Source organism: Hypanus sabinus, chromosome 8 (genome assembly GCF_030144855.1).
Source record: "Hypanus sabinus isolate sHypSab1 chromosome 8, sHypSab1.hap1, whole genome shotgun sequence".
Lineage (NCBI taxonomy): Eukaryota > Metazoa > Chordata > Chondrichthyes > Myliobatiformes > Dasyatidae > Hypanus > Hypanus sabinus.
The window spans coordinates 28,636,922-28,663,145 of NC_082713.1; positions in this window are offsets into that span (position 1 = coordinate 28,636,922).

Below are 26,224 nucleotides of genomic sequence, written 5' to 3' on the forward strand. Positions count from 1 at the left end.
CAGCTCTCAGGCAGCCTAGCACCTTTGGGAGCCTTGCTTCATGTTCTTCCAAGGTGGACCCAAACATTGACGTCATCCAGACACACCAATACCTCAAGCAAGTTCATATCCCCCACCGTTTTCTCCATGACCCGCTGGAAGATTGCAGGAGCTCCCAAGATGCCCTGGGGCATCCTCTCAAACTGGAAGAATCCCAATGGACAAAAAAATTGCCATCCTCTATTTGTCGGCCTCACTCATGAGGAAATGATAATACTCACTCCTCTAGTCCAGCACACTGATTCACTTCACACCACTCAGACAGGCCAGCATGTCTTCGATCCTTGGGACCGTATGCTGGTTGGGGGCGGTATGCCAGTTCAGAGTCCTATAGTCTACATACATCCGTATCTTCCCATTCTTTCCTCTGGCCACTACTATTGGGGATGCATGTGGGCTTCAGGACTCAGTGATGATCCCAACTTCCTTCAACTTACACAACGCTGCTGAATGTCTTCCACCCCTGCAGGGACCAGTCAGCATGACCTCTCTCTGAACGGGCTGTCCTCAGTCACCCCAACAGTGTGAAGAATGCTCTTGGAAGAGCCCACATCAAACTCATCAGTGGAAAAGACACCTTCCAGCTTCAACATCTTCTTTATCAACCTCCCCTTCCAACCTGCAAGTACCGGGGAGTCCCCAAAGTTGAATGACTCAGCGGTCAACTTTCCCCCTTTTTCAGATAGTTTCTCCCCGGCTTGTCTCACAGGGACACTAGGCGTTACCGTCATCGGGAAAAGATGTTTCAGGGCATCCCTCGCTTGAGGGTGACCTCCCTCTTCATAGTGTTCCTGACAATCACTGCCATCCTGTTCACCTGTACAACCAAGGGCTTTTGCATTTCAGGCTTCACTAGTACCCCCGCAAGACTGTACCCTGCTGACGAAGCCCCCCGTGCGTCCGATGCATTGTCCTTCTCCCGTACTTCTCTGATCAACTCAACAAATGAGGGAGGCAGGGGCACGTCTTAGAGACAGATGAAGACCCCAACGAACAGGTCCTGGGACTGGCCGCCCTTCACTATTTGGTACATTCTTAACTGACCCACCCCAGCTGCATGAATGTCCGCAAGCAACTTAGCTGTCTCTCTCGCCAAAAGGTGTAGGCAGAAAGCTTCTCCCTCTTCTCCTGACACGTTCTGAAGCCCCGTCATGAGCTCCATTGGACTCGCTGTCATGCCAAACGCATTCTGCAGTGCCTGCATGTAGGCCACAGCAGAGGGAAGGGGATACTGGGACTTTACAGCTCTCACAGCGTCAGTAACCTGCCCTCTCAAACTCTCAACCTATTCCTATCCCTTTACGTCATTCATCTAACAACAGAGAGGTCTGCTCCGCCCAAGTCTCATACTCCTCTTCCCCCCCTTGGGGGTGGGCATCATTCCAGAGAACGCTCTTCGCTCCTGATAACAAGAAGCCTCTACCTGGGCACTGGGCCACTTATTCACCAGAGAGGTAAGAGCTGATACCAGCTCAGAACCCTCACTCATCAGTGGGGGACGGGGACTAATTAGACATTCCAAATCCGACCAGTCCTTCCCCTCACTCTTCAGAAGCGAGAGAACCCTGATTTGAAGTCTCCGTCCCCAGCTACTGAAGACTCGACTTGCAATTTGGCCCACTCCATTACACTCTCCTCCTCCTGGAAACTATGGACAGCCCATGCCTGGGGCCCCAATAGAACCAGGCAGTTCCACCACCATTACATCAGCACTAGTCTGAACTAAAACAAAGTCTGTGCCCACCATTTTATTAAACCTTTGCCCCACAATCGTAACTTTGCCAACAGCTTTAACAGTACTTAAAAGACAAATTAACAATTTATCCAGAGTACGAATATCTACCCCAGTCAACACGAACGCATTAATTACTGGTAACCCTGTGGATGCACGCCACCACTCAACCCTGGCAGCATCCATAGCAGCACAGACTTAAACACACAACCCACTGGTTCAAAACTCAGGGCAACCACATGGCATCAAACAAAATCAATCCCAGAACAATACCCCCACAATTGTAACCCTCAGGTTCGGCTGGCGGTGTTAATCTAGAGAAGACAGTCTCCGGCTCCAACAAACATGTGAAATCTGAGGTGTGAAACCTCTTGTTTGTGCAGATGCTGTGTGATCTGTTTCCCCTGTTACAAATCAGTACCATGAAATACACAATTAAATGATTTAGCTTTTTAATTCCTAATTTGACTAAAGGGTTAGTAAAGAAAAACAAAAAGACAAGGGCCCATTTTAATGAAACAGTCTAACGTGCACAAGTTGGAGCTCACCGTTTCCCTTCTGTTTGTCCATCGATTTCCCTGGGCTTTGCCGACCCCCGGCCCCACTCCAAGTCCACTCCGTCCTGCGGTCTACAACCTCCCCTTTCTCGCATCTTCTCTCTTCATCTCTCGCCAAACAAAAGACCCAGATCACCTCGTTCTCAGGCACACAACAAGAAAAAAACCACTCCCTCATTGGACGGCGTACATTATCTCCAACCATAACCCAAACGTTGCTGCCACAGAAAACCATTACATTAGCAGTGAAACCCTTCCCAGGGTGTTACAGAGGTATGCAAGATGATAGAAGACATGAGTAGTCAGCCAGATGCTTCTTCCCAGGGTGGAAGTGGCTATTATTTTAAAGTGATTGGTGGAGGAAAGTACAGCGGGGAATGTCAGAGGTAGTTTTGTTTTACACAGAGAGCGGTCGATGTGTGGAATGTGCTGCCAGGAGAGGTAGTAGAAGCAGATACATTCAGAATAGTTAAGAGATGCTTAGTGAACATGAGTGATAGGGAAATGGAGGGCTACGGAGAAGGGAAGGCTTGGATTAATCTTAGAGGAGAGTAAAGGGTCAGCACAGCATTGTGGGCCAAAGGACTCCTAAGTGTGCTGAGCTGTTCTATGTTACATTATCTAAATGAAGTGACCTCAATGAAATCTTCATGGTGATTCCTCAACCAAGCAGTGTGAAGAATGAGCCAAAGCTCTTTAAGACTTTCTATCTCTCGGCTCTCCATATCCCAGCAAGCCTGAGTGTGCTCGGAGAATTACAAGGAAATGAACAAAGAATCAAGCTTTCACGTAAGCAGCCCATGCTGGTACTTGTGTTCCTCCCACATGTTACAATTACTCTCACAACGTGAGCTCCTGTTCCTCTTCCTGTCCTGTACTCAGCCAGCACCGCAGCAAGTAGAGCTGCTGCGTCATCGTACCTCGGGTTCGCTCTTGACTCCAGAGCTGTCCGTGTTCTTCCTGTGATTCTGTGGCTTTCTCCTGGGTGCTCCCATTACATCTCACATCCCTAGCAGAAACTGGTCAGTGGGCTATTTTGCTGTACTGCCCTCAATATAGGTGGCAGCTGGAGAACAGGGACACTTCACGGGTATGTGAGGTTACAAGAGGTATTTGATTGATTGCTCTGAGAGCTCACAGCGATTTGGTGGGAAGAATTTTCTTTCTACATTGTAAGATGAGACTTAAATAAACCATTAGCTGCAAATATTGTTTGTCACTTTGTCAGGTTCTGCCTAACTATAGTTTTTTTGTAAATTCTATTGTATTTCTTTATTTTCCTGTAAATGCCTGTAAGAAAATGAATCTCAAGGTAAGTATACAGTAACTTTCAGCATATACTCAGTAGGCACTTTATTGCATACCTACTGTACATAATAAATTGGCCAGAGTGTCTGTTTGTGCTTCTGCTGATGTAGACCATTCACTTCAAGGTTCGACATGTTGTGTGTGCATGTGGTTACTTGAGTTACTATCGCCTTCCTGTCAGCTTCAAGCATTCTAGCCATTCTCCCCCTCTCTTCTCTCATTGACAAAGTCTTTTTGCCCATCAAATTGCCACTCACTGGATGTTTTTTCCCCCAAACCATTTTCGGTTTTTTTTGTAATTTAGTTTTTTATTGAAGTTCATCATCAAACAAACATTTCCATAAAATGTATTTCAGACATTGTACATATGTATCATATAATCTGTTACAAATGTGCCACAACTCTGAGGGGCCGAAGGGTACGGGGTAGCCCCCTCCTTTTTGAGAATCGCAAGATCACTATTAAGTCAGTTCAGGAGACCCAGGAAATGAGAGAAAGACATGCAGAATCCACAAAGAGTTTGGAATGTGTCCTGGCCTCTGAAAGGCAGAACCATTGATACCAGCTATTGTCTCTTGGAGACGGAATTGTGTATTGAATCTTGTATGATGCATCGAAGCCCCCAGGCAATGAACCGAGGGGGAGGGGGGTTGGTGGAGGGATTGCATCATCTCAGCCTGATTGACATCTGAGACACTGTGAGTCAGGATAAAAGAGGGTCTGTGGGAACAGCCCCTCAGCCGCACCAGAAGAAACGCTAGAACTCTTGTAACAGCGTAATAGTGAAAGCCGGTGGAAGCAGCCCATGTGCGTCCTTTTCCATTTGCCTTGGAATCGGTGGGTCTTTACCACGGAAGCACGGCTTTAGCTAACCATGAAAGGGGAAATCAGTCCCCCAACGACTCTCGAAGAATTGACATCATAAAAGGAATAGGCAAGTTAAACCTCCGTCTTTCTCTCCAACCAAAAAGCTGCAGCTTGAATGAGCTTGAGTGACTTTTATATTTCCATCGGACAATACATTATCTCCTAGACAACGATAGAGCTATTTCTTATTGATTATTATTATACCCGCGCTTGTAGATTTAGTATTGACGACGTATATTATCTGTATGTTTGCATTGATATTATTTTTGTGTATTTTTATCAATAAATACTGGTAAAAATAGTACCATCAGACTTCAACGGACCTCTCTATCTTTACTGGTAAGTGACCCAGTTACGGGGTACGTAACAAATCATATATATCACAAATCTCCACAAAGTATTTATCTGAGGTATACACTTATAGAAAAGAGTGGAAAGAAAAAACAAGCAAAATGAAAGAACCATGTACACATAGGGAGTGATTTTTTTTTACAACAGATGTATTGATTTGTGAGAATAAAATCAGGCCTATGAGGCACTATGTAGTTAAACCATTTTTCCCAGTATGAATCAAATTGTTCCAGCTTATGATTAACAGATGCTGTTACCTTCTCCATTTTGTAAATGTCCATTGTAATTTCCATCCATGTATTCAAAGTTGGGCTCTCCTGTGATAACCATTTCCTAGTAAGAGTCTTTTTACCAACCACCAACAGTATATTCATTAAATATTTATCTCTTTTCAACCATTCTTGAGGTATATATCCAAAATATATGGTCTTACTCTCTAAGGGTATTTCACATTTAAAAATGTCTTGTAGGGCATTGTGTATCCCCCTCCAATAGTTTTTGATAACAGGGCAGTCCCAAAAAATATGATAATGATTTGCATTTTGATTTCCACAATTTCTCCAGCAAACTGGGAGGTTACCATCATAATGGGATTTCTGAGAGGGTGTAATAAAATATCTTATCAAGTTTTTCTATCCAAACTCCCTCCATTTCTGTGAACTGGTACAATTCCATTGATACCTCCATATTGTTATCCATTGTTCCTCAGATATAATTATCCCTCCTTTCTTCTCCCATTTTGTTTTAATGTATGAAGTCGAATGTGTTTTAAGATTTGACAACCCCTTATACATGCTTGAAATGATTCTACTACCATTATCTGAACTATACGCATTTCTATAGAGCTCTATCAAGCATGTATTTGCCTTGGTTACATTTTTAAGCATCTTATTAACATATTGTCACATCTGTAAATACCGATAAAAATCTTGTTTCTCTAATAAGTGTTTCTCTTTAAGCATTTCAAAACCGAAAAGTGTTCCTTCCATCATTATGTTAAGAACTGTTATTCCTTTAGCTGTCCAGTCCTTAAATCTAGCATCCAATTTATTTGGTGTAAAATCTGAGTCATATGCACACCATTTACTATAAACTCTAGATACTCTGATCTCTGGAGAAATCCCAGGAGATCGGCAGTTTCTGAGGTACTCAAAGCACCCTGTCTGGCACCAGAAGTCATTCTATAGTCAAAATCACTTAGATCACATTTCGTCCATGGTCTGATATTTGGTCTGAACAACTGAACCTCTTCACCATACCTACATGTTTTCTTGCATTGAGTTGCAGCCACAGGATTGGCTGATTAGGTATTTGCAATAACAAGCAGGTGTACATATGTACCTAATAAAGTGGCCACTGTATGTACTTTGTATAATACATTTTACTTTAATTACTTTGACCCTGAAAAAGACTTTTGCTCCAATAACCTGCATTTTGATTGGAAAAAAAGTTAAACTCAGTGATTACTCACACCTATTTTTTTTCCCCTGAAAACCATTTCTCATTTCCTCATATTTCCTCCTGACTCACTCTGGGACTAAATGGTAAATTATTTGATTAGTGACCCACATTAGCAACTTTGGAATTCACTACATATATCAGAATTTTAATGCTAAGGCCAATAAAATCATTTTGCATCAACTTCAAAGATCCTGGCTTCTTTGCTATTTATGACTTCAGGCATTTTATATCTTAAAAATGCTCAAGTTACATAATTAAATTTCCAAGAATAACTGCAGTTAAGATTTTTGAATCGCACAGTTTACAAATGTCATGTAATCATTTGAGAAGATGAGAAAGAACAAATTGATTGAAAATTTTCATTAAAAATGTCTCTTCAGTTTTAGTCATCTAAACTTTCGTTTTAAACTGAGAGTTACTGTGTAAATGTGTAGCACTTTGAAAATATAAGAAATGAAGGTGATTTAGACAATTACAGTTTTTTATGACAAAGCAAAGGCATGCAGATCTCGCAATCAAAGTTTCATTTTTTCACAAGAAATTGCTACCATAACTCACTGCAAACAAGAGCCAGAACAAGCTGAGAAACCATCATCTAAACTCTTGCATAGAGATATGATTCTCTAAGCAGCCAGCTTACATATTAGGGCACCAGAGAAGTGCCTTAGCAGAACAACGCACACAAAATGCTGGAGGAACTCAGCAGGTCAGGCAGCATCTATGGAAGAGAATAAACGACTGACATTTTGGGCTGATATCCTTCACCAGGACTGGAAGGGAGTGAGGAAGAAGCCCGAATAAGAAGGTGGGCGGAGGGGACGGACTACAAGATGGCAGGTGATAGGCGTGAGGAGGAGAGGGGATGAACCACAGCTACTTTAGAGATCCGGCAACCCAGATTCCAACCTGACTTCTGGTTGGTGTAGTGTGGAGCTTGCCTGTTCTCCTTGTGACCACATGGATTTCCTCCGGGAGATTAGGTTTCTTCCCACATAGCCAATGCAATAATTAGCCACTGTAATATGTTCCTCTCATGGTGGTAACTGGTAGAATCTAGGGAGAAGGTGATGGAAGCAAGGAGACGGTGTAATAGAATTAGTGTAAGATTACTGTGCGTGAGTGATTGATGATCAACAGGCTCTCTGTCAGCCTGTTTCCATACCATATGTCTCTATGTTGCTGCAGTAAAAATCAGTAAGATATTAAATCATGTAGGAAAAAGATAAGCCCACTAAAGATTAAACTAATTAGTAGGAGTTTTAAATCAAATTCACAGATTTTGTTTACTTAAGCAAAGTGTGACAAAAAGTGAATCTTGAACAACAAACAACTCAACAGATCAGGCAGGATCTATGGCGAGTTAGTGTTTTGGGTCTAGATCCCCCATTTGGACCAAATGATAAGTCTCAATCTGAAAAAGACATTGCCTTTCCCTCCACAGATGCTGCCTGACCTGCTAAGTTCCTTCAGCACTTTGCTATATTTTAGAAGCACAACATTTGGCATGATGTAAACTAAAAGATTAAGGGCTAAAACCTGAGCAGACGTTGTTGTTGTTCCTTTCTGTGCCTTGTGATACATGGGGAACAACCTTGCCATTTCTTTAGTATTTTTGTCTGTTTTTTCACAAGGCTGAGTTGCTAACACAATCCTCAACTCAGCACGAATGGAAAGCATGCAGGGAGCCGGCTGGATTTGGACCACTCACTCAAAGTTCAGTGTGGGTGAACTTCAGCTAGGCTTCGCAGTAGCATAAAGGTTAGCACAAGACTTTGTAGTGTGCGAACTGTAAGTTCAGGGTTTTACAAGGGTTTGGGAAAATTTGATAAGTTGCTTAGAGAGAGAGAGAAAAGGAGCAATATTGGATATGTTGATGTGGAGAGTGAAGATGAAGAACCAATCAGATATGGCACCGATTAAACAGTATCAGGAGGGATCAGATCACTGGAGAACTTACTACATTTCCGTGGAGGAAAGGAGAGGTACACAAGCAGTGAGCATTCCCCACAGGAGCAAACCTGCCCTTTAGCTGCCATATTTCAAAAGGAAGCTTGACAGACATCATGAAAGACAGAAAATAAAATAGAGAATGCCAATGATACACATTAAGTAAGGCGGCGTCCATAGAGAAAGAAACAAAGCTAACATTTCAGGTTGATGACCATTCACTGGCTCCTTGATCTCAAACAATATTTTTTTCCTCTTTCTGCAGATGATGCGAGAACAGTTAAACACTTTCTGCTTTCCTTTCAGACTTTTAGCAGCTGCAGCATTTTATTTTGAGACTGTTGAAACTGGAATGAGGAAAGAATCAGAGTTGTACAGCCTCATCAAGTTACTTAAAATGAGAAATACACCTCCTGCAGCAGGCAGCAAATCTATACCAGCAGTCTGCTAATTCCTCATGTGTGAAGGCTGTACAAAATTGGGTCTTCGTGTGCTGAGGAGAACCTGTCTCAAAAGGCTCTATTTCCATCCCCACTCTCCCCAGGCTCTCAATTAACATCAGGGCATATTTTGTTGCAGCTGCTCTACTGAATTTATAACAGGTCACTAGATAGGCTGTCCCCAATTCAAATGCAGCATATCATAGATTTGGCCCAGCAATCAGTACAACTTTTCTTTACAGAGCCTCTAACATAATAAAACATCCCAGCACACTTAAAGTAACTATTAACCATCAAAAGAGAAGGAAAATTTGATGCTGAAGCACAGACAGGGATGTTAGAAATGATGACTGAAGACTTAGTGAAGGGAATAGGTTTTAAGAAACACTGTAGTGAAGATCAGAGAGATGCTGCTGCCCTCACTGTGTGTGTGGACACAGCCACACAGTGAGCTAAATAATCTCTCAAAAACCATCTGAGATGGAAGCTTTCTCTCAGGGCTTTTAATGATTTTTCTTTCTGTGAAAAGATATTGCTGTTTCCAGGGCAAACAGATGGAGGTGAATGTCTTCCCACCATGTGCTTCAAATCAGAATAAAAATTTACCCATGTAGGAAGTGGTATAAAAACATTTTACGGGCAGGAAGTGATGTTCATACAAAATGAACTGTGCCTCTAGAGGCTGAAACAGAGACAGAGAAGGACATTTAGAGAACATCAATATTTTTTACAACTCAAAGAATTAATAAATTTTAACAACTTGATGAAATTTGTGTAACTGTTAAATTAGACTGTTAATGTATAATAAAAAATTAAATAATAGTTGCAAGAGCAGCACACTGTGACTTCAGGTGTAACCAGAATAGATTTGGGACTAGGACTTGCAACTGACTTACTTAGAAACTGGGAAAAGAAATGTTTCTCCTAGAGCTCAGAAAAAAATAGAGCTGAAAACTCAGAAGTTAAAAATAATTAAAATTAAAACAAACACTAAAAAGTTCAAATTCATGAGATAGTCTTCAATGTATCATTTTCTAACTTGCTGAATTAGAAAATGTCCTGAAGCAGACCAACATCTTCAAAAAAGTTTTATCCATCATTCCCTTATTTATATTTTGGAAAACAACACAGAAAAGAGGGAGAGTTCCTTACAAAGAATTATGAGATTGTGGTGGAAACACTGCTGGCAAAGTTCTGTCCAAGTTATTAATCAGTCTGGTTCCTAGAAGTCAGTTTTCTAAAGCCAAGGTGCAAATGTCTTTTAAGCTGTGTCCTGCGTCAGTTACTTTATAATTTTCCTTCCTCATAAAGGTCAGCGGAAGAACACAGATGATTGAGCAACTTTCAAAATCATATGCAACCCCTCACATAAATAAAGCAGATGTTCCTGAATGTTTAAGTTGCACAACGTTCAGGCATGGGCTGATATGTGGAAGGTACAGATATTCGAATATCAGCCTTTTTTAAAGAAAAAAAAGCAATGTTCCTTGTTGCTAAAATTCTGAGAAACCTTCAAGTTCTTTGGCTGAAAAAGCAGATTGGTGGCTGAATATCCTGCAGTAGATGCCTAACTACCTAATTTATGTAAGACTTTCCGTCATTACGTCAGGAAATACAGAAGAGGCTTGACCCAAAAGCAGAGCTTTGGGGACTATTTTAGCAGTAAACAATGATTTATTAATAAACTGCAAAATAACAAGCGGCGAGGGGCCATAAAACAAGAGTGAACAGATACTTCACATGACAAAGCAACAAGGTAGTTGAAGGCTAGGAACAACTGGCTGAGGCTGACTGGTTCAATGGGTGAACACAGGACTGTGGATGAGAGTTAGGTTTAAATAGGCTGCAGGTGATGTCGGAAATGAGTGGCAGGTAACTTATGTTAGTAGGGAGGGGCCAGGGAGGTGCCTGCTTGTGTAGGCCTGACAATCTAGCTAAGTGTGTTGAAATACCCTCCATTTGACAAAATAACTTTAATTCCAACAACATTCAAAAAGCTTGACACGAACCTTGCCAGTACAGTCTATTTGATAATCAATACTTTAACCATTTACCCTCTTCATGCTTTGTACACCATGGATCCTATATGTAATATCAAAATGCTTCACACCAGCTTGTTGAGGTTTCTTCAACCTCACCTTTCATATTTCCAAGCTCCATCATCCTGGAAGAGAGCAGGGGGTACTCCACCTGCAAGTCCTCTTTCAAGTGACTCAAAGTACGTTGATAATAAATGTCCTGTGAGTATACTGCATACAACCTTGAGATTCGCCTTCTTGAAAGCAGCCACAAGGCAAGCACCCACAATAGAACCCATTAGAAAACCCACACAACAAAAAATCAAGCACTCAAGTGTGCAAAAAAAAAAAGAAAAATAGTGCAAACAGTAAAAAGGTAAAGGAATAACACACAGAACATGAACCGCAGTGTCCCCCAAGGTGAGTCCACAGCACGGAGCCCGTTCAGCACTGAGGCGAGTGAAACCCGCCCGGCAGCCCGAAGGCTGGAGGGCAACAACTGCTCAAAAACCTTGAAGCGTGGGGCCCAGGACGCCTGTCGTCAGCAGCGAGGAAGGATGGAGACTGGCCAGACCCGTGCAGGTGGCACTGAACACTTGCTTGTTTTCTGTTCTTGTCCTCGACAACTTTAATCTTGCTTGACGCTTTAATTGGCACGGAGTAATGGTGTCGACTACAAGTTTGTCTTCCACCATTATGCCTCAACACAGTGCTCACTCAGCGATCGCCACCCCAGAGGTACCTGTATTCTCGAGCGCCCAGTTCCCCAAAATCCCCAGGAGACTGCAAAAGCACTAGATCATTTATTCAGTTCAAACAAACATGATTAAAAGGGAAATGACAGGCTGAAGACTGCATTGATCTCAGCTCAGAAGAAGAAATGAATCTACTAGAGTACTTAGTCTGCAAAATGTCATTGGTTGCTGGCACCATCTTGCCTTTTCGAAGTAAATTTATTATCAAATTATATGTGTGTCACCATATACTGCCTTGAGATTTGTTTTCTTGCAGGCATTTACAAACATAAAAACTACAATAGAATTTATGAAAAACTAAAAATAATAAAGACTGACAAAGAACCAATGTGCAAAAGATGACAAATCATACAAATATAGAAAAGGAAGATAAGTATACTGAGCTGTAGAATCCTTGAATGTGAGTCCATAGGTTGTGGAGTCTGTTCATTGTCGAGGTGAGTGACACTATCCAGGCTATTTCAGGAGCTTGATGATTGTTGGGTAATAACTTTTCCTGAACCTGGTGTTAAGGGACATAAGGCTCCAGCACCTCTTTCCCAATGGCAGCAGCAAGCAGAGAGCATGGCTTGGATAATGAGGGTATTTGATGATGAATGCTACTCTCTTGTTGCAGCGCTCCATGTAAAATATTCAATAGTGGGAAGGGCTTTGCCTGTGATGGACTGGGCTCATCAATCTGACTTGCAAATCTTTCAGTATTACTGGCACTAAATCCTGACACACCCGACCTATCTAAAATCACTGTGAGTACCTTCATATCATAAACTGTTCACTACCATGTTTGCAAGACAAACTAGGAATTGATAATGAATGCAGGGCTTGTAAGCAATGCCCAGGTCCCATAATAGGACTCAAAGTAAGGGTAGATCAGAGGCTGAGCATTTTACAGCATGTGCCTCACCTCTTGATTCCCCAACACCTTTCCAATATTGTAGATTCCCATCTGCTTATTTTGAAGATTCTCCCATTTAAATCCTAATCTGAACCACCTTAGCAAACCACCTCCTTTTTCAACTGGCAGGCCGATGTTGGAGATGTCTTTGTCACCTGCCTTTGCACTAGGCCAGTCAAATCCAACTGGAGCCATCATGGTAGGTGCCTGGAATGCTCTCCTAGAGGTGGTGGTAGAGGCAGATACATTAGGGATTTTTCACAGACATGAATGTGAGGGAAATGGAAGCATGTGGACATTGTGTAGGCAAAATGGATCAGTTTAGTTGGCCATTTAATTGGTTTGGCAAAGGGCCTGCTCCTGCACTGTACTGCTCTATGATTTGTTTTCTAGGAGCACGATGACATATTCTTCACTTCCCCAGAGCAGCAACTTGGATGTACCATCAATTCCAAGAAGACTCAGATCATCTACCAACCGTCACCAACTGAGACAAATCAGATAGAACCAACAATTCAACTGGGCAAAACAACCCTGGAAAATGTGGACCACTTTCCGTATCTTGGAAGTCATCTCTCCTCTAATGTCAACCTTAATGATGGGATCCAACATCATCTTAAATGCGCTGGAACAGCTTTTGGATGTCTCCAAACAAAAGTCTTTCATGATCGTGATATCCAAACAGACACCAAGATGTTAGTGTACAAAGCAGTGGTGATCCCAACGCTCCTGTATGCATCAGAAACCTGGACAACATACCAATGACATCTGAAGGCACTTGAAAAATTTCATCAACACTGTCTTCGAAACATCTTAAATATCAGCTGGAAAGATAGAAGAACCAACATCAGCATGCTAAATGAAGCAAAAACAACAAACATTGAAGCCTATGTCATCAAGAACCAACTAAGATGGAGCGGTCATGCTGTTCAGATGAAAGGTAAACCTTTGCCGAAACAAATCTTCTACTCCCAGCTTAAAGAAGGCAAATGTAAAAGGCGGACAACAGAAGAGAGTCAAAGACGTCTTAAAAGCCAACATGAAGAAATGTAACATCGACACCAACAATTGGGAAATCAATGCCAAGGACAGGAAACTCTGGCAAACCATCATCCGAGAAGTAACAGCAACTTTTGAAGCCAACAGATGTGCAGAATTAGAAGAAAAGAGAAGAAAATGTAAAGAGAGGCAGCAAGAACCAAAGCCCAATCTGCCATCTGCCTGTGCTGAATGCGAAAGAACTTCCAAAGCCAAGATTGGACTCATAAGCCACTTGAGAGCCCATAAATAGATCAACGGAATGAAGACCATCATCCTGGACCTCAAGGGATAGCCACGACGATGACAATCCCAATAATACAACCAATCTGACTGGTGTTCTATCCTCTCTGAAGTTACATGGCTCCAGTGTGTGCCCCTACACAATACACTGCAACAATTTGCCAAGACCTCCAAAACTTAGAATACTTTTCTGTTTTGCACAATGTATGTAGTTTCCCAAAGGCAAGGGATTCAAGCTTTCTTTTATAAATTAGTCTGTCCCAGCAACATAGAAAATGAACTCTGCAAAGCTGGTGCCATTCTTGGATAAAGTAACAGATTTACAAATAGATTTAGTTTAATGATGCAGACAGGACTAGCATCATTGCATATTAATAAATGAAGGTTGTATTTATAGACCAAATATATATTCAGTAATTGTAACATAATACCCTCTGAGTCTTTTAATGACACAATAAAACAATCCCATCGGGTAGCTTGCATTTCAGATTCAATGAATCACAAAAGTATTTTGGGAAATATGTTCAGCTCATAAGATATTATATAAACAAACAAGATGTCTGCAAGGGGTGTGTGTTATTGAACTGATATTTGCATAGTGGCCATATTTGGTCACTGGAGAATTGACCTATAAAGTGAACTTTTATTCCTCCTCTTATTACCATTTCTCACTCATTCCAGTCAACTTTCTGCTTTATGCTGAGCTATTTAGCATAAATTATTCAATTTGGTTGAGAATTGCTCTGTTGAAATAAAATCTCTCCAGGCTAAAACATAACCTAGAAAGGGCAGCGACAAGAGTGTAGGGGTTAGCGTAACAGCATTACAGCAAGAGTGACTGGGTTTACTTCCACCGCTCTCTGTCAGCTTGTATGCTCTCCCTGTGACCAAGTGGGTTTGCTCTGGGAGCTTTGGTCCCCTCCCATATTCCAAAGCTGTATGGGTTAGTTAGTTAATTGATCCCATGGGCAAGTTGGACTGTAAGGGACTGTTAGTGTAATGTATCTCTCAATAAAATATCCAGCTTTATCACTTTGCTATGATTTGCTTTATGATGCAGTAAGGGTTTTACGTTCATTGGAATTAACATTGTGGTCTAAATATACCACCAACTTGTTTCAGTTTTCTTCCCTCTTCGTTTTTGGGTTAATCATTTGATTAAATCACCTTTGCAAAGCAAGCAACACAATAGACTGCAGTGACTCATGGTGGATTAACACTGTAAGTTTGGTACTGGTACAGGACTATAGACAATGCTGAATTTGCAGAGTAATGGGAGACTGTTTGGATTTGACACTCACATATGATTTTAGATTGTGGTACATAATGATTATTATGCACTAAACCACCCTGACCTAACTTGAATTAGAAGAGAGTGGAACTGTCTTTTGCAGATTCTTATCATTAAAATGTTATCCATGGTGCTAAGCCATTTGATTAGGAATATCTATACAGGATAGTTCAATAGGCAAAGGCAAGATACCAGAACTCAACCACTGTAATTGCACACTAAAAATACTTCTACAATGTGTCTTTCTTCTGGGACCTTTCTGAATTAGAGGGGAGTCCGCAGAACAAAATCATTCTTATATGAATCAGATCAAATCTGAAGACCAAACATTACTGTGATGGTAAAGTGGGCCCTTTTTTGCTGAGGGCAATCATGAATTTTACTACTTGCAAGTTGATATTTTTGTCTGATCTGATTTTGTATGCTCTGAGAATATTAGCATTTTGAAGGTCTTCATGTATGGTAGAAACTAGATCTTAGATGACTAAGAGTACCGGACTTTTAGCAGTATTCCGTAACCTTTAGGTTGACTTGATTATGATTACCACGCCAGCCATAAATGGTCACTTAAGTCGGTAATGAACAAGCATGGCATTCTTCAATTACATGCCTGAAATGAGATAAATAGATTGCAGCAGTATTTAGAAATTTTATTAAATTCAGTTTTAAGTAAGACTTCATAACAGATTCCCTGTTTATTTATTTATTTGTTTGTTTGTTTATTTATTTGGCAATACAGTGTGGTGTAGGACCTTCTGGCCCTTTGAGACACCCCACCCCAGCAACTCCTGACAACCCCTATTAATCCTAATCTAATCACAGGACAATTTACAATGGCCAGTTAACCTAACCAGCATATCTTTGGACTGTGTTGGAGACCAGAGCACCCAGAGAAAATCCATGCATTCCCCAAGGAAGTACAGAGACTCCTTACAGATGGCGCCAGAATTGAACTCTGAACTCCGATGCCCAGAACTGTAATGGTGTTGCACTGACTGCTATGCTACTGTGCCACATGAGTTTCCTTCATGTTCTAGCAATATCAATATGGAAGGGAATGTTAGGGAGAAATTCGTTAATCTGAGTATCCAGAAACTCCAAATGTCATCCCAAAGCATGTGAACAAATGTGAGGTGACTCCTTCCAGACACCATTTTTAATGGGCCAGGTGTATGGATGCACAGCTGTTGCATCACTTGACAAGCAATCCAGGCACCTGGGTGCTCAGTTCAAACGCTTACATTCAGATCTCACCAAGGCAGATGGATAGTTGAAATTTAAGTTCTATAAAACTAGAATGAAACATTCAGATCAACAATCATTATCATGAAAATACTGGATTGTCTCAGAAATCTATTTAATTCACTAATGTGCTTTAAGGGAACAAATTCTCCCTCCTTACTATTTGTAACTAGAGATATGACGTTCACATGAATAGACATAAAGACAACTGAAATTTACAAATTGTATCATTTATTGGGGTCTCAATACACTTTTTCCAACATTGCTAGTCTATACTAAGAGTTCATTAACACTAATTCCTGGATATACATCTGATGCCACAAGTGTTTAGTGCTGTCTGGCTTATTAACAGTTACCTGAAAATAGACTTTTCTGACACCAAAGACTCTACCAAACCAATTCCTGCCAGATGATAATGCTTTAGAAAATGATCCTCTTGAAATTCACCATGTCCGGGAGAATGAGTAGGCGCTGTGACAGCTTAGTCGTTAGCGGGATACTGTTACAGCTCAAGGTGCGGAGTTCAGAGTTCAATTCTAACATCAGCTATAAGGAGTTTATACACTCCACCCAGTGAATTTGTGGGTTTCCTCCAGTTGCTCTGGTTTCCTCCCAGTCCAAAGACGTACTGAGAAGTAGGTGAATTGCTCATTGTAAATTGTCTTGTGAGTTGACTAGAGTTAATAGGTGGGTTACTGAGGGTGTGGCTCATTGAGTCAGGAGGGCCTGATCCACACTGTATCTCTAAGTAAATAATGAGCAGAGTATTTGCAGAGCAGGTGAAGCTACTAGGAGAAGGAGAATACTGTAGTTTTCACCAGGGCCCTGAGATGTTCTTTGAAAAATTTTCCTATGTAATCCTCAGTGATGAGTAATGTCTGGACATTGGTGCATCCATCAGGATATCCTGATTTAAATCTACCTCAGGAATCAGTTTACAGGGTGAACATGGGTTTTTTGGTAGGATTAGCAGATTTCTTGTGGATGCTCCAACACATGGCCTTGCAAGTATTGAATGTTCGCTTTTCCCAAAAAATGGAAACAAATGAAATTCCATTCTCTTAATGTTCAGATGGTTATGCCAGTGCCGGCCCAGTATCCAGGCACGGCTTCGTTCTGTGACAGTTGCCTCCACACCAACATAAGAAAGTATGGCTGCTGAATTATCAAGGTAAAAACACAATAAATAGCATAAACTCAAGAAAGTCTGCAGATGTTGGAACTCCAAAGCAACACCAACAAACACAAAATGTTGGGGGAATGCAGGTCAGGCAGTATCTATGGAAAAGAATAAACAGTTGTCAAAGGAGGCTAGGACCCAGGGGGAAGTAGTATTAATGATTTCTCCTTCCAGTAAACAAATCCCCCTCCTCTATTTCCCACGCTGACCCTTTACTTCTTCTCACCTGCCTATTACTTCCCCCTAGCTCCCCTCGTCCTTCCCTTTCTTCTATTGTCCACGCTCCTCCCCTATCAGATTCTTTCTTCTACAGCCCTTGACCTCTCCCACCCACCAGGCTTCACCTATCACCTTCCAGCTAGCCTCTTTTCTTTATCCCCCTCCCCTATTTTTTATTCTGGTATCTTCCCCTATCTTCCTCCGTCCTGAAGAAGGGTCTCAGCCTTAAACATTGACTGTTTATTTATTTCCATAGATGCTGCCTGTCCTGCTGAGTTCCTCCTGCATTTAGAGGGTGTTACAATAAGTATCATGGCACTTAAGAGGCAATGTGTGGTGAACTACATATACCTGTCTGGACACACCCCCCGCCCCCCTGCTGACTGCTTCTGTGGCTCCTCCCACAGACCCCGGTATAAAGGCGATTGGAGACACAGCCCCGGCCTCAGACTCCAGGATGTAGTGTGGTGGTCACTTGCTGCTTGTGCTTTCTTCCAGCCAATAAAAGCCTACCTTAACCCACGTCTCAGAGTTATTGATGGTGCATCACAATGCATAGATTGTTGGTATACTGAAGCTATGATTTCAAGCCTTGGACCATTTTGAAGGGACTCTGCATTTCTTAGCAGATTGTATCTGCTTCAGTACTGCAGGATCTTACCCAATGTTGCTATCTTTCCCAGCAGTAATAAAGGGGAGAGAAAAGAAAGGCTGAGAAATGGAGGAGGCCTGAGAGCCTCTTTCTGCTGAGGTTAACCATGAACAACACATCTGAGTGTGCTAAAAGTGAAAGTAACTCAAATTCCCATTCAAAATAAGTTGATGGCCATTCAGGTCAGAGATGAGAAGAAGTTTCTTCACCCATTACAATGTGACATTTTGGATTTCTCTGCTTGAGAGGGTGTGGAGGCTCATTCACTAAGAACTGTGTATTCAAGAAAGAAATAGATGTGTTTTAAAATAGAATCTACTAAGAGATGTTGGGCTAGTGTAGGAAAATGCCTCTGAGCTAATCAACCATGATGTATTTAATGGAGGAGAGGGGTGAAAGTGAAATGCCCACTCCCGCTTCTCACTGGATCTAGGAATCATTAATTAGTACACCATCTATCATCAATTAACATTGAAAGGGCTTGTTGAGCCATTTCAAAAGACAATTAAAAGTGGACCATATCCTAGGACCTGGGTGTCATATTTTGGCCCAACTAAGTAAGTAGACTGATTTCACTCCCTGAGTCATTAATTAACTAAAGTAGTGTTTATGATAATCTGGTATTTTCATATTCACCATTACTGATATTTCATCCAAACTTTAATTGTTTGAATTTTGTTTCCCCAGTTGCCTTGGGATCTCTTAAGCTCCTGTCTCCAGATCTACAGCCCAGTCTCTGTATATTGGTCCAGTAATTAACCATCTTGCTGCAGTGCCTTACTTTTGAATTCCGAATAACTGCCTTTCAGTTTTTCTTATGCAAAAGTCTGAAACCACGCTGATGAGACTGAGGAGTCATCAATTAAAGATCCTTCAGATTATGAAAGACATTGACAGTAGTTACGAGCAGAGGTCATTTGTGGAGGAGAGCAAAACCACAGAGAGTCCACTGAAGAGTCATAGAAGGAATTCAGAAATACCCTGTCCAAACATAGTTGAGTTTGGGGAACCCACTACCTCAAGGAATGTTTGTGGTGAATAGTTTATATATATATTTGAGGGCAGGCTGAGTAAACTTTTCAAAATGAAGTAAGTATGTGGATAGAGGAAGAGGAGTGAAGAAAAAAATGAGTGGAGCATAAACACCAGCATGATCTAATTTGGGAAAATGATCTTATCTGTAGTTTATATTCTATGCAAACAGATGTAATTCTACTGTGGCAAGTTGTTGATCCCTTAACCTGGGAAATTAGCTTGAAAGTATTTGTGAGTATACATAACTCTTAGCTCCTCTGTTTCAAATCATCAATATTTCTAAGCTAATCTTATAGGTACGCTTTCCCTTCCCTGGTATAAATGCTGAAACATGTACAGAGCAGACCCTTCTATGATGGGATTGTAAAATGATACACTTAACTGTGAGTGAACATTTGCACTGCAGTTTTATTGTTAGTTTAATAAGGGGAAAGGTGCATTGATTTAAAGAGAAGACTCCTAATTGCAGTGCAGTTTATCATTAGTTCAGTTTCCTTACATGCTAATATGTTTTTGTTCGCTTCATCAATCTATAGTTAGATTTTTAGGGCAACTATTATACTTGAAACCTAGCTTAATTTTCCTCCATCAGCTTCTACTGAACGAATTTCTCCATTTCTTATTTTTCTCATTGAATTAATCACATTACACTTATCTGTATTGAATTGCATTCTACATGGTACGTGGGCAAATGGGACCAGCTTAGCTGGGCATCTTGGTCAGCATAGTAGACTTGGACAAAAGGAGCTAATTTCAGTGCTGTATCACACTGAATCTATGCTTCTATTATATGTCTTCTGTTCTGGTAAACTGTCCATGTTTTCCTGAAAACTCATTCAGTTTAGGAGGAAGCTGTTACTGGATGTTTATTTATTTATTTATTTATCTGGGGATGCAGTACAAAGTAGGCCTTTCCGGCCCTTTGAGCCACGATGCCAGCAACCCCCCGATTCAACCCCAGCACAACCATGGGACAATTTACAAACCAGTACACCTCTGGGTTGTGAGAGGAAACTAGAGCACCCAGAGAAAACCCACACATTCCACAGGGAGGACATACAAACCCCTCACACAGGATGCTGGGATTGAACTCTGAACCCTGATGCCCCAGCTCTAATAGCGTCACGCTACCGTCGCATTCCTTCATGGTTTATCTAGACTACTTTTTTTTTCCAAAATGTGATGTCTTATTATATTCCTTTCTCCCAGGTGCACACCATCTGTAGTTACCAAGACCAAAACAGATCCAGTTAAAGTTCACAGCTTTTAATGCTTCTCCAATCAATTCTGCTGCCAGGACCCACCATTTGAATGAGATTATCAGCAAGCACAGTTGACAGGGTTTGCTGTCAAAGAGCCAACTTTCTGTTCTTATCACTCTATTTCTCTATTGTGCACTTTAGAACTCTTGAAGCAAGTTACCAGTGAGGCATATAAACAATGGTTTACTACTAGCATAATTTTATTGGAAAATTGCAATTAAGTGCTACATAGATTTAACAAATTTTTAAAAATAATTATTCAAAAGTTTAACTTTGCGTAAACTTAGGGTGTTCTTGAACTAAATTATGGCAACTAATGAAGTTATACAGCATGTCCTTTCCACGTTTTACCCTGAAGTGTCATTTATGAATGTCTTTGCCAATGAGATAATAGCTAAGCCATCTCCTCTTATTAGCTACTTGAATGTTCAGCACCATTTAAAATAGGATGTGCCAAATCCTTTTAGTAGAAACACATTTGAACAGCTAGTTTCATTGCCACGTCTATTCTGAATCTTTCTCAGCCAACAAAATAGTCTGACTACATGACAATTTTCAGATCTTAGACTTCCCTACTCAGGAAAAAAAGACTGCGACCATTCCCCTTGCCTATGCCCATCATGATTTTGCATATTTCTGTAAGATCTCTCCTCAGCCTCCTGTACTTATTGTAAAAATCAGAATCAGGTTTATTATCACTGACAATGTCACGAAATGGGTAGAGGAGCAACACCTCATATTTCATCTGGGTAGCTTCCAACTGGATGGCATGAACATTGGTTTAATCTAACTTCCAGTCATTTTCCCCTTCCCCATTCTCTCTTCCTCCATTCTCCACTCGGGTCCCCTCTTACCTCTTCTCTTCAACTCACCTGCTTATCACCTGCCTCAGTGCCCCTGCTCCTTTCTTTCTCCCGTGGTCCACTCTCCTCTCCTATCAGATTCCTTTTTCTTTAGTTCTTTACCTTTTCTACCTAATTCATTTCAACAACCCTCCCTCATCCGCATGGCTTCGTCTATCACTTTCTGGATTGAACTCCTTCCCCTTCCCCCACTTTCTTATTCTGGCTTCTTTCTAATCCTGATAAAGGGTCTCACTCCAAAATGTCAACCCTTTATTCCTTTCCATGCTTTTCTTATAATTGAAACCTGACGTTTGCTTCCAGAATTTGCTGGTGTTATGTACCCCATAACTGGGTCACTTACCAGCAAAGATAGAGAGGTCCGTTGAAGTCTGATGGTACTATTTTTAACAGCATTTATTGATAAAAATACACAAAAATAATATCAATGCAAACATACAGATAATATATGTCGTCAATACTAAATCTAAAAGTGCGGGTATAATACTAATCAATTAGAAATAGATCTATCGTTGTCTAGGGGATAATGTATTGTCCGATGGAAATGTAAAAGTCACTCAAGCTCATTCAAGCTGCAGCTTTTTGGTTGGAGAGAAAGACGGAGTTTTAACTTGCTCATTCCTTTTATGATGTCAATCCTTCGAAAGTCATTGGGAACTGAGTTCCCCTTTGTGGTTAGCTAAAGCCATGCTTCTGTGGTAAAGGCCCACCAATTCCAAGGCAAATGGAAAAGGACGCATGTGGGCTTTTCCACCGGCTTTCGCTATTACGCTGTTACAGGAGTTCTAGCGTTTCTCCTGGTGCGTCTCAAGGGGCTGTTCCCCAGACCCTCTTTTATCCTGGCTCACAGGGTCTCAGATGTCAATCAGGTTGGGATGATGCAATCCCTCCACCAACCCCCCTCGGTTCATTGCCTGGGTCTTCGATGCATCGTACAGGATTCAATACACAATTCCGTCTCCAAGAGACAATAGCCGTTATCAATGGTTCCGCCTTTCGGAGGCTAGGGCACATTCCAAACTCTTTGTGTATTCTGCTTGTCTTTCTCTCAATTCCTGGTCTCCTGACCTGACTTAATAGTGATCTTGCGATTCTCAAAAAGGAGGGGGCCACGGATGTAACACTGGTATTTGAATGTGTGTTCCTCCAACAGCTTGTATGTGTCATGAAATGTATGGTTTTGTGGCAACAGTAAAGTGCATGAAATAAAAGATTACTACAAGTTACAATAAAAAATAAATTGTGCAAAAAAGGAAATATGGAGAAGTGTTCATCGGATCAGGAACAATTCAGAAATCTGATGGCAGAGGGAAAGAAGCTGTTTCTAAAACATTGAGTGTGGGTCTTCAGGTTATCCAGCCTCTTCTTAGAACTCAAATCTTGTTCAAGTCCTCACTGAAGTCCTCCAGTGCTGGCATATAGTGGATGCATTTGCACTGTTCTGCAATAATTCTGCATCAATGTTCTGTGTTTTTCCAAGTATTTTGCCCCAAAGTGTAAAGTACTTGCCAGTGCTTCAACAGAATACAGTAGATCAATTATCATGAGGTAAAAATGCTAACTGCATTGCAACTTACAGTAAATCCTGTAGTAGAATCACAGTGTCAGACTGAATCAGGAGCATGTCTCTCTTTGGATAGAATCTCACATTGAGAGAGAAGGTGGAAGATCTTCCTTTTCTGAATCTCAGGAGAATAAGCATGATTTTTTTTATTAATTAGAAGTCATATTTTTGAGGAATTCAAAGAGATTATGGTGTAATACAACACAGAAACTGAAACTTCAGTCCATTGAGTCTGTGCTGACCATCAATAACACATTTTTACACTGATCCTTCCCCAACCCATTTTATTTCTCTGCATTCCACCATATTCTGCAATTCATCTGCATACCAAGGACAACACAAACTGGGCAGTCTCTTATGCTAGGTCCTTTAAGAGCTACTATGTGGCTCAAAAACAGCAGTAAATCGCTTGTTGTTGCTCTTGAGAAAGGCTTCCTGCAAAGATCCAGTGATGTGAACTTGCAATGTTTCTACTTCTTTCAATGTTAGGCCTAAAGAATGCCCAACAGCCTGCAGTTGTGGTACCTGTGAAAAAGTTGAGCAGTAATCAGATAAAACAAACCTTAGACAACATATTCAAAAATAAAGTACTGTACATTTGTTATCAAAAAATGTACAATTTATACATCTGAGATTTGCTTGCTCACAGATAGCCAAAAAGCAAGAGACCCAAAAGAACCCAATGAAAGAAAAAAAGAATAAAAACAAAAATACAAAACCCACAACATGCAAGGAAAGAAAAAAATTACAGATCATGCAAACAATCAAAACAAACAACAGCATTCCTAACGTGGTGGTGGCTGCATCATGTTGTGGGGATGTCCTCCAGGATTTCCCTGTATTTTGCTGCATACATTTTACCCTCACAAACCTTCACAAGCCTTCCAGGGCCTGCTGTAGTGAAGCATCCCCACAGCATGATGCAGTCACCACCGTGCTTCACGGTAGGGATGGTGTGTTTTTGATGATGTGCACTGATCGGCTTATGCCAGACAGGAAACATAATGATTCAACATTACATTCTGAAAACTATGGACATTTAATAAACTCTTACAGTGCCCATAAAAAGTATTCAATGGGTAAAGTCTGATACGTCTCCATGCCCAAAGGATTCGGTTGATTAACGGCACACTGTGCACATTGGATGTGTGACTGTCACTTCATATGATCCATACGTGGATTTTGTTGAAGCATTCTGTGGCGACCACTTTTGTTAACCCTTACATGGTTTCAGGTATGTTATTTTGTAACCACTGATGCTAAGGAACATTCCGTGACTGTCACCTTGTGATATTTCTATGTGGATTTCAGGACAACTCGACGGATAAGATCTTCGGCGACTGATATTTTGTTTTCCTGGTGCGGAACCTGTGGAATTCTTCATGATCGCCTCCTCTCTACATTTTAACGTGAATTTACCAGTCCCTCCCCTCACTCATTCCATGGATTACTGGACCTTTCTAGTTTGCCATCTTAAGACTTTAAGAACTGTTCCTAAGCTTGACAGTTTGGGAGCCACACACACACATAACACTGTTAACTTCTGCTTATTTTGTTTAATCTCTTATATCTTAAGTAGATACGAATAAATATGGTGGTTTTAACATTAAAACCTGACTCAATTTGTGATCTATTGCTGCTGGTACATAACATTATCTAAGAGTCTTAAAAGACCCTACTGTATCCGCCTCCACCACTGTTACCAGCAGCCCATTCCACGCACTCACCACTCTCTGCGTAAAAAAACTTACCCCTGACATCACCTCTGTACCTACTTCCAAGCACCTTAAAACTGTACCCTCTCGTGTTAGCCATTTCAGCCCTGGGAAAAAGCCTCTGTCTATCCACACGATCAATGCCTCTCATCATCTTATTTGTTTTCACTTTGACATGAAAGAGTCTTTTTTCTGTTGATCAGTATGAAAAGAGGCCAAATAAAATCCATTGTGTTTCAATGTTGTAAAACAATAAAATATGAAATCTTCCAAGGGGGTGAATACTTTTTATAGGCACTGTAAAAGTTTATTAAATGTCCATAATTTTCAGAATGTAATGTTGAATCATTATTGATGAACCATCAATAACTCTTGGAGATGTGAGGCGAGAGATAGGCTTTTATTAGCTGGAAGAAAGCACTGTCAGCAGCCAGAGCCCACCACACAACATCCTGGAGACTGAGGGAGGAGCAGTGCCTCCAATCGCCTTTATACAGGGGTCTGTGGGAGGAACCACAGGAGCAGTCAGCAGGGGGGCATGTCCAGACAGGTATATGTAGTTCACCACAATTATGTTTCCTGTTTCACCGAGAAAAGAAAATGATTCTGTTCAAATAGACAAATTGCCAGGTTAACATCTCAATACTAATCAGAAGGAAGATGCAAGTTAAGTTGAATAAATATGAACTTGCCCACTCTTGTAGGGAAAAAAGCAGAATATTATTAAACTGGTAATAGATCAGAATATGTTGCTCTTTTATACCAATGATCAAAAGTAAGCATACAAGTACAACAAACAATTAAGAAGACAGAGTTGTTGGGCTTCATTGGCAAGAGGTTCTGATAAAAGACCAATAATATCTTCCTACATTTATATAGAAACTTGGTGAAACTACACGAAGTATTATGAGCATTCTGGTCTCTTTACCTAGGAAAGGATTGTTACGAACCCTGTAACTGGGTCACTTACCAGCAAAGATAGAGAGGCCCATTGAAGTCTGATGGTACTATTTTTAAAAGTCTTTATTTATAAAGAGGGACAAAAATAAGATTAATACAGACATTCAGATAAAATACATCGTCAATACTCAATCGAAAAACGCGGGCATAATAATAATCATCAATTAAGCAATAGCTCTATCTTTTGTCTAGGGGATATTGTATTATAACCATATAACAATCACAGCACAGAAACAGGCCATCTTGGCCCTCCTAGTCCGTGCTGAACTCTTAATCTCACCTAGTCCCACCTACCCGCACTCAGCCCATAACCCTCCACTCCTTTCCTGTCCATATACCTATCCAATTTTACCTTAAATGACACAACTGAACTGGCCTCTACTACTTCTACAGGAAGCTCATTCCACACAGCTATCACTCTCTGAGTAAAGAAATACCCCCTCGTGTTTCCCTTAAACTTCTGCCCCCTAACTTTCAAATCATGTCCTCTCGTTTGAATCTCCCCTACTCTCAGTGGAAACAGCCTATTCACGTCAACTCTATCTATCCGTCTCAAAATTTTAAATACCTTGATCAAATCCCCCCTCAAT